This window comes from Thamnophis sirtalis, unplaced genomic scaffold, assembly GCF_051295495.1.
Source record: "Thamnophis sirtalis isolate CommonGarterSnake01/CBP01778 unplaced genomic scaffold, rThaSir2_p1.2 scaffold_4, whole genome shotgun sequence".
Lineage (NCBI taxonomy): Eukaryota > Metazoa > Chordata > Lepidosauria > Squamata > Natricidae > Thamnophis > Thamnophis sirtalis.
The window spans coordinates 31,662,690-31,676,939 of NW_028261384.1; the positions used below are offsets into that span (position 1 = coordinate 31,662,690).

Here is a 14,250-nt window from a genome sequence, read left to right on the forward strand (position 1 = left end):
GTTTTTCTTTATTGGGGATATTGAATTGAAATTGATAGGTTTTTAACATTCCTTAGGCAAGTACAGATACATACATTATTATTATTATTATTATTATTATTATTATTATTATTATTATTATTATTATTATTATTAGAGCTGTGCACACTATACAAACAGTCCTCAACTTACAACCGTTCATTTATGAACATCTCAAAGGTACATCAGCACTAAAAACAGTGACACTTGGCAACTGGCATGTATTTATGACAGTTGCACTCTCCTGGTGTCATGTGATCATCTCTTGCAACCTTCCCAAACGAAAGAAAAGTCAATGAGGCAAGGCAGATTAACGTAATGATCAATGATTCACTTAACAACTGTAGTGATTAACTTAAAAATAGCCAAAAATGTCATAAAATGTGGCACAACTCATAAAAATAGTTCACTTAGCAACAGAAATTTTCGGCTCAATTGTGGTTGTACATTGAGGACTACCTCAAAAATGTTTAATAAGATATGGTTTGGATCACATGTAGACAGAACCACTCATCCTACTATTTGTGAAAGCAGGCTGCCATTTTGAGGCTTCTGATTCTAGAAAAAAATAAATGGTTGTTTTAAAGAAGCTACACATTAAGATGACATCTAAAGTAGGGGCACTTTTTTTCCAGATTTATGAGTCTTTAAGAAATTGGACTGCTTAAGTGAACCGCAGGAAAGTGTTGTGTTCATATGTGGACCAAAGCATGTCTTCCTTTTCATTTCCAAAAGTGTGCAGAGCCCTCATAATTAAGATTGCATTTTAAATAAACTGAATCTGAATTTTGTTGTTGTGTTTGTTTGTTGCATGGTAAGCTAGGTGAATGAATTTAGGCCATTAGTGTTGGTAAAGCTTAGGGCCAGCCTCCCAGGTAATGGAAATAGAAGGGAAAAAAAATATTATGTATGGCAGTCACAACTTCAAAGCAATGCATTAAGAAATACAAATGAGAAAAAGGCTTCTTTTCCAAACTATGAATAAACTTTCTCAATCTGCATTGACAGTGGTTGGAAATAATGGGTATTGGGATCTGTTCTTAATAATCTTGTTAAATAAACAGTAACTTTTCATTGTTTAGGTGCTCGGAATATTATTTTTTCATTTTTATATCTATACCTAAATGATCAAAATAAACTTTAAAATTATTTTCTAGGAATAAAAGCCTATGTACTAGCAAAAGATAGGGACACAATGGCTCAGTGACTAAGACGCTGAGCTTGTTGATCAGAAAGGTAAGCAGTTCAGTGGTTCGAATTCCTAGCGCCGTGTAATGTAGTGAGGTCCTGTTACTTGCCCCAGCTTCTGCCAACCTAGCAATTCAAAAGCATGTAAAAGTGCAAGTACAAAAATAGGGACCACCTTGGGTGGGAAGGTAACAGTGTTCCGTGTGCCTTTGGCGTTTAGTCATTCTGGTCACAAGACCACGGTGATGTCTTTAGACAGTGCTGGCTCTTCGGCTTTGAAACAGAAATAAGCACCCACCCCCTAGACCTAGAGTAGGGAATAACTAGCACATATGTGCGACGGGATCCTTTACCTTTATCTGACTTTTTGGAAAAATAAAGTGAGTGTGCAGTTTGACAAATAGCAGAAAAATAAAGAAGAATAAAATTTAACTATTCTTTTTAAACATTTAACTATTGAAACATATGCTCCAAAACTTACCTTCTTACCGTGTTACTAATAGTTGGCAAATCTGACAGTCTGCCTTCAATAAAATGATAACATTTCTAAAAAATGAATGCTCTTCTTTTATGAACAAAAATTAATCCCTTTGTTCTTATAGTATTTTATAATTCTACTGATAAACATACTACAATACACCAGTTCCTTTTTTTTCTATTGTTGAAAATTATTGTGGCTATAAGCAATAGAACTTTTCCAAATAATACCCATTTTTCTGGGGGAAAAATGGAAGTGAACTAGGAAAACGGTGTCCAAAATTAATTGGATAATGAACACTGATTTATATTAGGAAGAATATCATTTTGGCCAATCCAAATAGTTAGATTGCATTAAAGAATAGATACTCTGAATTAGAAGCAGTAGTGTTTAAAATATTTGCTATGTAGAATATAAACCTTTGAATATATTAGTCATTAAGCAGTAAGCTTAATGGAACATAGAACAAATTGTTAAATATAGTAAAATTAAAATTATATCAAGATTGTGGATGTTAATAAAGTGTTTGAAGTAATGGCAAATCTGGATTTTTGACACTGTTCCAATACAGTTTCATTATTTGCTATCTCCTACATAGCCCTACAGCCCTGTATCCAAGTTCAATAACTTAAGCATCTGGGCAATTTAACTCCCAGTATAGCAAAACTAATTGCCCAAATCCAAAAAAGATAAAAGTTCTAATGCAGTTGTAAGGACACCGACAGCGGAACTACGGAATATATCATCCTATGAAGTCTGGTCTTTTATTCTTTCAATCAACACCTGACCTCAACCCTGATAACCAGCTGTGAACGAAAGGAAATAGTTTATTTCATGAAAGAAAAACATTCTCTGCAAGTCAGCGGTTGTTTAAAATGTCAGATTGTTGGAGACGGCATCATGTCTTCGGATTTATCAGGCTTTCTAGGACAAACGGCATGTGCAGAGGGAAGGGGGGGTTTGAAGTCTTCACACATTTATTCCTCCGTTTTTCAGTTGTATTAAATGAGTCTCTTTGTTTAACCTCAGTTGTGTTGCTGTCATGCAGGGTATTTAATATTTTATTTTTTTTATAAGTTTTATTAGTGTATGCTAAATATAAATGCTGCACTAATCACTAAGGAAATATAATTGTCAGTTTTCTGATTTCTGAGTTTTTCAGTACTTGGTATATAACAGCAAAGGCTAGTATGCTATTTATTTTTAATCTATGTCTTATAAACAAATTATGATGTTCAGTGAATCTTTTGTTTAGTCCTATGTAGGACTGAACTGAAATTGTTGTTCATATATTACTACTGTCTTTTTACAGGTTGCCTTTGCTTAATGATAATAATTGGAATGGGCAAGCCCGTCGCTTAGCAATATAGTAAAGCATAATGTCACAGATTGCTGACTTCCTAGGTTGCTGTCATTAAGTTAATCCTGCACATTCGTTAGGGGTGATGTTAGGTGTTCACCTTTTGCAACCTCCTGCTGGCTTTTCCATTGATTTTGCGTGTTAGAAGTTGGCAGTGAAATTGCAAATGGCAACCACGTGACCTTAGGACACCAGAAGCATCATAATTGCAGGTCAGTTACGTGGATTGCAATCGTCTGTCAACAGAAATACTGCAGTCACGGCAAGTCCTCCTTCAGTACCATTCTACCTTATTTTTAGGAGTATAAGACACTCTAAAGTATAAGACACACTTAGCTTTTTGGGATGAAAGCTGCCTCCCAGAAATTTGACTCCTTGCAGCAAACAGCAAATATGACATACAATATTTGTGACGTTACATTTCAGACTATACTTATACAGATGCTGTTAAAATTGATGTGGCTTTCTGGAAGTATACATTATTCTCTGCTCTTTAAAAGAAGGTACAATAGCACTGGGCCTCTTCAGATCAAGCATTTATTTTAAAATAGCAATAGCAATAGCAGTAGACTTATATACCGCTTCATAGGCCTTTCAGGCCTCTCTAAGCGGTTTACAGAGAGTCAGCATATTGCCCCCAACAATCTGGGTCCTCATTTTACCCACCTCGGAAGGATCGAAGGCTGAGTCAACCCTGAGCCGGTGAGATTTGAACTGCTGACCTGCTGATCTAGCAGTAGCCTGCAGTGCTGCATTTAACCACTGCGCCACCTTGGCTCTTAAAGCTCTTAAAAAGCTTCTTCATTTGGCTAGGTTGTCTAGAACAATAATAAAGCAGTCTTTAAAAAATAAATTTAATAATTTGAACCTTCTATAAGCATTTATAGTTAATGACTTACCTCCTTACAGCAAACAGCCCATTTCACTTTCAATTTCACCATGGCCTTTTGGATGATCAGCTGTTTCAGGCTGCAGGAATTGCCATACCCTCCACAAGCCATTTGCTGCAAGGAGGTAAATTGCTGGGAGGCAGAGGCGAAAGGTTGGGGCTGGTGAGTGGGCGGGGCTACACTCAGTGTATAAGATGCACCCAAATTTTCACCCTCTTTTAGGGGGGGAAAAGGTGTGTCTTATACTCCAAAAAATATAGTAAGTTAAAATGGTTACTGAGGCAGGTAGAGTTAAATAAGGACTCTGTGAATTAGCTGTGGGCTAATTCAGATTTAGAAGGGAAAACATTTAACCTTTAAAGGTGGAGACTCTTAAATCAGTGGTAAAATCTATTTTTTTTAATTACCAGTATTGTGGGCGTGGCTTGGTAGGGCGTGGCTTGGTGGGGTCTTGTGACTATGTAGTCATATAACTGGAGAATCAAAAGACAGAAACTCACTTTAACAATGTCCTGCTGGAACAGGGTTGGACTAGATGATCGCCATGTCCCTTCCAGCCCTCGATTATCGTCTGAAGCTGCGTCTAGTGCCAAGTTTGTAGTCCTTCCTTCCTTCTCCTTTTTCCCTCCCTCCCTTTCTTTTTTTATTTCTCTCTCTCTCTCTCCCTCTCTCTCTCTCTCTCTCTTTATTTATTTATTTCTCTATTTCTCTCTTTTTCTCTTTCCTTCTTTCTTTGTCAGCACCCTCACCACCCATTTTTGGCCTAGCAGGCCTCAGGGAAGCCTGCTGGGAGCAAAAACAGACCCCCCCTGTTGTTGTTTTTTTACTTCCCCCCAGTTTTGGCCTAGCAGGCTTAAGGGGAGCCTGTTGGGAGCAAAAAATGGAACCCCTACCCCTTGTTTTTGGCTGTGCCACCAGTGATCATAGGAACTTTTTTTTTTTAAATAACTGCGAACCAGTAGGATTTTTTACAATTGTTTCAGGTGAACTGGCCCAAACTGGTAGCATTTCACCCCTGTCTTAAATCCTAGATCAGAAAGATGATAAAGTCTGCTTCTTCAGGCTGAGACTTTGTGGAACTAGGAGGTAGCTGCGTCAATAAATAGATCAAAACCCTTTCTGCAATTTTGTATTATTTTTATTTTGTACAGATAACTATACCATAATTGGGAAACGCCTGCAATAAAACAATTTGTTTATGGATTATTTCAATTTTTACTTCACTTTTACTTCATTTATATCTCCTGGTCATGTTGAGCCCCCCAAGTCAAACTGGTATCAGAATTACTTTTTAAAATAATTGTTAGTCTAGACCAGTGTTTCTCAACCTTGGCAACTTGAAGATGTCCGGACTTCAACTCCCAGAATTCCCCAGCCAGCATTCGCCGTCCTCTCCTTGAGACTAGAAGTGTTATTCTATGGCTTAGAGACACCTAGTGGCATTTTAAACATATCAAGTGGATATTAAGGAATTCTAAGAGTAGCCAATATAGATGCCACACATTTTGTTCCATTGTTAACCTTTCTTTTAATCTGGTAAGCATTTGTTTCACTTAACTCTGTAAGATTATCAAAAGGAAGATACTGTTCTTTTAACAGAGTTTAGAAATTTATGTCTTTAACACAGAAAAGCAAAGCATTATTTTCCCATAAATATAGTATAGTGGTAAGATCTATTAGAGATCATCTAGTTAAATCCTTTGCTCAATACAGGATCCACTAGAATAACGTTTTTCAAACTTGCCAAGCTTAAGATGTGAGGACTTCTGGGAGTTGTGGACTTCTAGAATTTTGGAAATTGAAATCCACACCCTTTAAAAATTGCCAAGTTTGAAAAAAATCGCACTGGAACATATTTGGCACATAGTCACCTAGGGACTGTTCAACTAACATCTGAAAGATTAAAGTATGCAAAACTTCTCTCTGCCCAAATTGTTGCATTTTGTTTTCCAAGTGTTCAGGGATTAATTGCTCGATGTTACCTTCACTCTTTTTCCATTTTTCACTTCAGTGGATTATGCAGTAAACCACAGTGATGTAAAACTGATGAGTTGTGTCATCATTACACAAGTATCATGTTTACCTACTTGCATCCCAATCTCTTCCCTGGGTACACAAGTTATAGTATTTGTATAATGAACCCACACATATTTCATTATTTGTCCCAGGTTAATGTTGAGCAATCCAATATGAGTCAGTCACCAGGAGCAAAGGTTTAGACTTCCAAGCTTTTGGTCTCATGCTGGAGCCAGTCCTCATGGCACTTCTCTCTCTCACCAAAATGTCCCAAAGATGCTTTTTCAAGAGGCAACTGACCGTGTGCTTGGGCTGTTCCCATGATGACGAACCTATGGCATGTGTGCCCAAAGTAGCACATGAAGCCATGTCACCCGACACATGCGGCCTTGCCTGTTTGTCTTCTGGGTTTCTGGTGCACATACACAGACAACGATCAGCTGTCCTTTTTGTGCATGGAAGTTCTGAAAACCAGTGTGCGCATGCACACTGGCCAGCTGATTGTCAGGTGCACATGTGCACCAGAACCCAGAATTTTGTCTTTTCTGGAGTGCGGCATCAACTAGCACAGACACACCCATCGTTTCTGTGTGACCTTTTAGGCTCTCGGTGCCAAAAAGGTTCACTGTCACTGGACTATTTTATGTGTAGTATTTGTTTCTTTCATGGGCATCTATGTTTCTTTTCCTTTTTTTATGGTTTCTTTTGAAATGGATTTGGGAGAAATAATTAATTCTTAATGACCCTCAATGAAAATGTGCTCAACCAGTTAAAGGCACTTGAGTCCTGCTAGCTAGACATTATGGGAGTTGAACCAATCTCTGAGTAAGGTAGTAAGTAGGAAATATACGTTCTTACTGTTCCTATAGTGAATGGACGAGTAATGCTGAGTAGGAGACTGCTGTTTTAAGAAGTTTCAGTTCCAAAATCATTAACGGAACCATTTGATTTACTTTTAAAAAGTTTCAATTGTTAACTTTTCACTAAAAGATCCCTATCAGCAGTTTTATAAATGTGTTTTAGGTTGGCTTTAAAACAGTCAAACTCGCAGTATCACATTATTATCATGTAACATATTGTGACTTTTTCCCCCTTCGCTAAAATGGGGGTGAGGTGGCCAGCGCATGACACATCCAGCCCACAGGCCATGAGTTTTGACATCCCTGCTTTAGAATAATCCATACTGATGAAGTGTAGCTTTTTATACTGTGATACAGTTGACCTACACACTGTTAAATATTTGTATTTAAATATTTTGTTAAATAATAGTCTTAAATATTTGTCTTAAAATACACACACAAACTCTCTCTCTCTCTCTCTCTCTCTCTCTCTCTCTCTCCCTCTCCCTCTCCCTCTCCCTCTCCCTCTCCCTCTCCAACCATTAGGAAAATTATCTGTGTACCATATCTATTTTATTCATGGTTTCCTTAGAACTGTTTTTCAGTTTTTTTCACCACTCTTTCTACCTTCCTTTCTACTCCGGATTCCTTTTTCTGAAGAAATGCTTTTCTTTCTGAAGAAATTTATGAGAAAGTTTGCTTAGCAATATTGTAATGTTGTAACAAAGACACTTTTACAAATCAGGTTAATCCAGTTGTTATTGGATTTGATGCTTCTGAAGACATAGTTGTTTATAACTAAGAATTACAAAGAATCTCTCTTTGAGGGAAATAATTGGTTCAGAAATGTGAAATATAAATAAATGAAAATAAATAAAATATCCTCATTTCTTAACCATGCTACAATAATACTGCAAAAAAATATAAACAGATTTTATCAAACACTATTAAATTTCCACTTTGTTGGAATTATATTAGTAGATTAGATTAGATCACTGATCAGATTTGCGGTGAAATATAGAAATGCGTTTAATCCTACTGGCAGGTATTTCCTTCAGAATCTAGGCCAGTTTTGGGAGCAGAAACCTACCAGTAGTTATGTTGCCTGGGAAATTTTGTGGCAGGATAAAAGAAAGAAGATATATATATATCTTCTTTCTTTTATCCTGCCACAAATATATATATATATACACCCATCCTCTGCTACTACATTTCCAGCTCTACATTGGAGTTCTTTTCTAGCTGAGATGATGGTAATTTTAAATGGGATTTTTTTTTAAAAAGTTTTTTTCTTTGGTCCTAAAACAAACCTGAATAGTATAAAAAGGTTATTGTTTATGTTACATATATAATTTTCTTATTCCCGTCCTAATATCTATCAACTTGTATCACATTTTTAAAGGAAATTTATTTTACTTTTAATTGAAGTTTAGTTTAGTTTAGTTTAGTTTCACTTTATTTGTATGCTGCCCTTTTCTCTGGGGGGACTCAGGGCGGCTCAAAGTTCAAAGGGGGGGGAAGGACAAACAATTTACAACATAAAGGCACTACATCATTTAAGAACTCAACAGTCACATAATTCGAGTGGGGGTTAGAGTCTTTAACCCCAGGCCAGCTGGGACAGCCAGATTTTAAGGGGGCGCGGAAGGTCTGGAGGGTGGTGAGGGTCCGGATCTCCATGGGGAGTTCGTTCCAGAGGGTCGGAGCGGCCACCGAGAAGGCTCTCCTCCTGGTAGTTGCCAGTCTACACTGGCTGGCTGATGGAATTCGGAGGAGGCTTAATCTATGCGATCTTATCGGTCTAGTGGAGGTAATTGGCAGTAGGCGGTCTCTCAAGTACCCAGATCCAATACCATGGAGGGCTTTGTAGGTGACAAGTAGCACCTTGAAGCGCACCCAGAGATCAACAGGCAGCCAGTGCAGCTCGCGGAGGATAGGTGTTACGTGGGTGGATCGAAGTGCAGCCGCATTCTGGACCAGCTGAAGTCACCGAATACTCTTCAAGGGCAGCCCCATGTAGAGCACATTGCAGTACTCCAGCCTAGAGGTCACAAGGGCACGAGTGACTGTTGTGAGGGCCTCCCGGTTCAGGTAGGGACGCAACTGGTGCACCAGGCGAACCTGGGCAAATGCCCCCCTGGTTACAGCTGACAAATGGTGTTCAAAAGTCAGCTGAGGGTCCAGGAGCACTCCCAAGTTGCGAACCCTATCTGAGGGGCGTACAATTTGACCCCCCAGCCTGAGAGATGGAGCACTTGGCCAATTCATGGGAGGGAAGCACAACAGCCACTCGGTCTTTTCTGGATTGAGCACAAGCTTGTTAACCCCCATCCAGTCTCTAACAGCCTCAAGACCCTGGCTATGCTTTTAAAGTCTATGCTTTTAAAGAAATAATCAAGCATGCAAACTAAGAATTAAGATATTTTACTGCAATGCATAAACTGTAGGGTTTATTAACTCTTTTAAAGTCTAATATGGTAGAAGACTACTTCTAGCTCAAGAAGCCTTTGCTCTTTTTGTGTGAGAAAAGCAATAAAATAAAATGTTTGATTTAGTTGACATTTCAAACAATAATTATGATTTACAATTAGTTAATTGCTATGGCTTATAAAGAGTAAATCTGGTTTATAATTGATGAAACATCAAACATTCTTAATGTGCTCTTCTAGGTGATGTTTCACGTTTTTTCCTTTTGTTTTTTATGCTTGTTTTGCAAATCTTTTGAAAATATCGTTGTGGAAGGAATCCCTTGTTATGTTTGAATAAAACATTGTTTTCATAAATTAGGGGCATGAAATCATAGCCAACGTAATGATTATTTCTGTAGGTCATCCAGAATTATAAGTGTCGACCTTCTTTTTTTGTTCAGTAGTTTTACATTTAGCCTTTAATGAATCACACTTTCTAAGAAGGTGTTTTCTTAATTACCTTAGTCTAACGAGCTCTGTATATGTATTTGCTGTCTTATATCCAGAAATACACGCATATGCTCTGAGTCATCCACCCATTTTTTTTTAACTTTAGGAATTATACAGATAATGTTGACTCATTGGGGAAGAAATGTGGGTGAATGAACCACAATATGCAGATATATTTATATATATTTCTTATACAGAAATATTTTTGACAGGACTAATCTTCTCTTAATAAGTGCACGCTTCTTATAAGTCAAATAACACATTATTTGACAGAATATTACGCATATATTTATGAGATTTAACTTTTCTTTCAATTTTCAACATGACTAATTAGACATAAATCTGCAAATTTTGGCCATCATATCCCAAACCTGTTTGTCTTGGAATTATGGGAACTCTAATTTGATGTGTCTGAAAGAAAATAAAGTTGAGGAAATAGTTCAAAGACTTCTGCACTAGGTTGTGTACAAGCAGTCCTTGACTTACAACCACAATTTAGCCCAAAATTTCCATCCCCAAGCAAGGTAGTTGTTCAGTGAGTTGTGCTTCATTTTTCAAACTTTTCCTCCACAGTTGTTAAATGAATCATGCTGTCATTAATCTGGCTTCCATCATTGACTTTGCTTGTCAGAAGCTGGCTGGGAAAGTTACAAATAGTGATCATATGACCCTGGGATCATGTGATCTGTAATAATAAATATGTCAGTTGCCAAGTGCCCAAATATTAATCATAGGTATACTGCAGTGGTTATACGTGTGAAAATCAGTCATGTCACTTTTTCAGGGCTATTGTAACTTCAAACAGTTATTAAACAAATGTAAATTGAAGACTATCTCTATGCCCTTTGAATATTTTTTACTTTTTAGTTCATTCTCAACTATGTCTTGTTCACGAAAGAATTCTGATGTTTATGTTTCTTTTTTCTCTCAATAAAACTAGAGACTGGACAATTAACTAGTACCAAAAGTATAGCAAAGATTTGTTATGTGAGCCTTTGTTTTCATATTCTATGTTTATATAACTATTTTACCTCTTTCATGTTTCTATATTTTATCTCTGTGCTGAAAATGTGATCATACTAATTCATCCCTAGAGATTTTCAGTACGAAGTATAGAAATGCAAGTTTTTGCTTGAGAATTATTTTAACGTTAGTGTGCTTTTTAATGTAATTGCTTGCCAAAATTAAACATATTCAGCAATTCTAGAATGGATTCTTAATTTTGCATTTTCAGTATCATTTAATTTTCAAAATAAGAAAATAAGATGAAATGCTGATTATCTATAATGGCAGCATGAACAGAGCAGTTATTCAGCATTTTAGTTTGTAGCTTGACTTGTGATTACTTTTCCTAAAAATAATGAAAATAATAAAAGTAGGGAAATCCTCAGTTATGTGTAACTATTGGAAACTTGTATTTCCCATTTTTCCCCTTACTATTATCTCTTTGATATGATATGTGATTTAAAATACACTTAAACCTTACACTTTGTTTAGATACCTTACATTCTCATGCACTGCTGTGACCTTCTAGTTGTTGTCTAATCATCTTTTTTCCCTGCATTATATTATATTTGCAGCTGATGGAACTACACCAGTTAACCTATCCTGGATGAACTCCTACTTTTGGCTTGTATCACTTCCTTTTTTGCCCTGCTTGTTACCCTTGGAGCCATTATGAAGCTACACCAGGGGTCAGCAACCTTAAACACTCAAAGAGCCACAAAGGTCCTACCCATAAGCTCCCCATTTCAATTGTGGAGCTGACCAGAAGTCCACTTCCTCCACCATAGAGTTTCCTCCTAGCGTGACATCCTTTTTCCTTTATCTGTTCTAACTGAAATACCAATCAATTGTGGCTCCGACTGGTGACAGCAGAGGGATGAAAGAGTCAGATGCGGCTCCAGAGCCGAGGGTTGCTGACCACTGAGCTAGAATGTGCTTAAAATAGAAAGCTTTCTGATTTTTGAAGCACTGATTTCTATTGAATTTACAAATAAAAAAAATTAAGTTTTGCATCTTGTTAGCGTATTAGTCATTGTGCTAACATAAAAAAGAGCAAGATTATGAAACTCTTAATTAGGAGGAATAAAATGCTTTTAAGTCCATTAGAATGGCCTCCTGCAGGTGCAATTGAACTAAATCTACTTGTAAAAATTAGCAATTATTCACCTGGCATTTTAAGATTTCTTACAAAAAGAGCTATTTCCTGAAGAAACTAGCTGTGCTATTTTGACTATACTACAAAAATATTTTATTTTATTGCATTTATTTATTTATTTATTGGCATTATGTTTGTAAATGTGCATGTGTGTGTAAAAATAGCATAACATAAAAACTCATGAAAGTTAATAGAAGTTCACAATTTTTTGTATGAGCCGTGGTAGCACAGTGGTTAGAGTGCAGTACTGCATGCTACAGCTGACTGTTAGCTGCAATTCAACAGTTCAAATCTTATCGGCTCAAGGTTGACTCAGCCTTCCATCCTTCTGAGGTGGGTAAAATGAGGACCCAGATTGTTGGGGGCAATATGTTGACACTGTAAACTGTTTAGAGAGAGCTATAAAATCACTATGAAGTGGTATATAAGTCTAAGTGCTGCTATTTTGTTTTAACTGAATTTGAGTGTTTATTCGAAAAATACAGTCCTTGCTGGATGCTGAATCTTTTGCCCTTTATAGTAGGTAGAAAAATGTTCTTGTTTCGAGTCAGTATAAATGATTATTAGCTTAAAGAGAATTGGTTTAATCATGCTGCTGAAGATCAGTTCAGGCCTACATATTGTCACACTTAAATCTTTGCTTAAATTGATTTTTAAATTGTTATTTGCAACTCACACATAACAGCAAACATTAAATTATGTGTAATATAAGGAAAAAGGCTGTTATATTCATAGTTATAATATAGATAAAATTGGATAATAAGTCAGTGCCCTCCACTCCTCCCCTAGGGAGGTCGGGGTGAGTCACATTCTTATGTATTTGAATGGGATAGACTTGCTGTAATATAAATTGCAGCTTAGTACATAAATATAGTTTAAGTCACATTTCATCTCTAGGTGGTCACCAGACTCGAAAACAACTTTGTGGCTAACCATTAGCATCATTGACTTTCCACCTGTAATTTTCTCTAAAGTCATAAAATGTTTTTATTACATTGAAAAATCAAACTAGAGTTCTGGCCTGTAGATATGAGAGAGGGTTGTCTATTGTAAAGGCATGGAAAAGGTTAGTAAACAGACAAGAGAATTTGCCGTAAGTGATTCAATGGAGGCAGAGAAGAGACAAACAGGATGATTGCTAATTTTCTAGTGTGGTCTCTACTACCTTCCTGTTCACAATCTTCTGGAACTAAAGCAAGAAACATTTAGTAGAAAAGACACCATTCCCCACAGGTCTTCGGAATAGTTATTCCTTATAGGAAATGGTATTTTGTACTTTCTATATATGATAATTACAGCTGAGAGTTCAAAAAGCCCCTGAGAGCTGTCAAGAGATCAAAGAAAATGAATAGAGTTCTCTCTTTCCCTTCTTGGTAAAAGACCTTTCATGCCAAAGATTGGTCCTGCTTGGATTGAAATGGATTTTTAAACATCCAAAATATAAACATGTATGGAGTAATCAGTAACAACTTCCTTTTTGTACCTTACCTAGAAAAAGGATGTATTGATTCTGAGGATCTTAATTTTTGTAGATAGTTCTATAGGACTGCACTATAAATCTTGTATCGTTGGGAATAAATCCAGCAAAAACTGTTTGTGTGCAATCATTGTTTTGCTATTCCAAATAAATGAAAGACCAAACCCAAAATCAAAGCAAGCTAAATCATCTGCATTTAAAGCAAGATGTCCTAATCTTCCTCCTTTTCAGGATCATGTTGATGCTCTTTTGGAGATAACCATAAAATGGTACAGCATACTCATCTGTTTCCGTGACAACAAGGCTTGCCAAAGGCAGAATTTTCTCCCTCCTATTTTCTTAACCTTTACAAACTGATTATTTCCAATATGTACTTTAAATGCCTAAGATGTGTGTCAAGTTAACAAGTATACAATGGATTCAAATATTAAAGTAATAGTTTACATAACATTTCAGTTTATTGATCTATTATTGAAAAGTATAATTAATATTTAAAGCATTTTTTTCATTCTGGAATACATATCTGAGTCCCAGTTAGCATGTAGATGAAACAAACACAAACTTTTTCAGCAAACTGATCAATTTTGCAGAAGGAAAAGATTTTTCTTTCTTGGATGCATGCAATAAAATTAGCACTTTAATCAGTTATGTTGATTTCATTAAGAATTTTAAAACACTAGCTTCTTTTCCTTTTATTGCTTCTATTAAACAAAATACAAAGACTTTTATTTCTTGCAAGACAAGTATGGTCTTGCTATGATTAAATGAGGAAATCTTTAGTGTTGTCAAAAATCAGTACATAATAAATTCAACAGAATAAAATGGGATTATATTCTCCATTTTGTTATACAAATAAAACACTTAATTTATACTCAAACAACTGTCAAATTAATTCAAATAAATGA

At 36.3% G+C, this 14,250-nt stretch overlaps 1 protein-coding gene across 2 annotated transcripts in view; it reads left to right on the forward strand.

Moving 5' to 3' along the window:
• Positions 1 to 14,250, forward strand: part of PPP1R9A (protein phosphatase 1 regulatory subunit 9A) — a 99,296-nt gene that overhangs the window by 26,409 nt on the left and 58,637 nt on the right. The window lies entirely within an intron of this gene.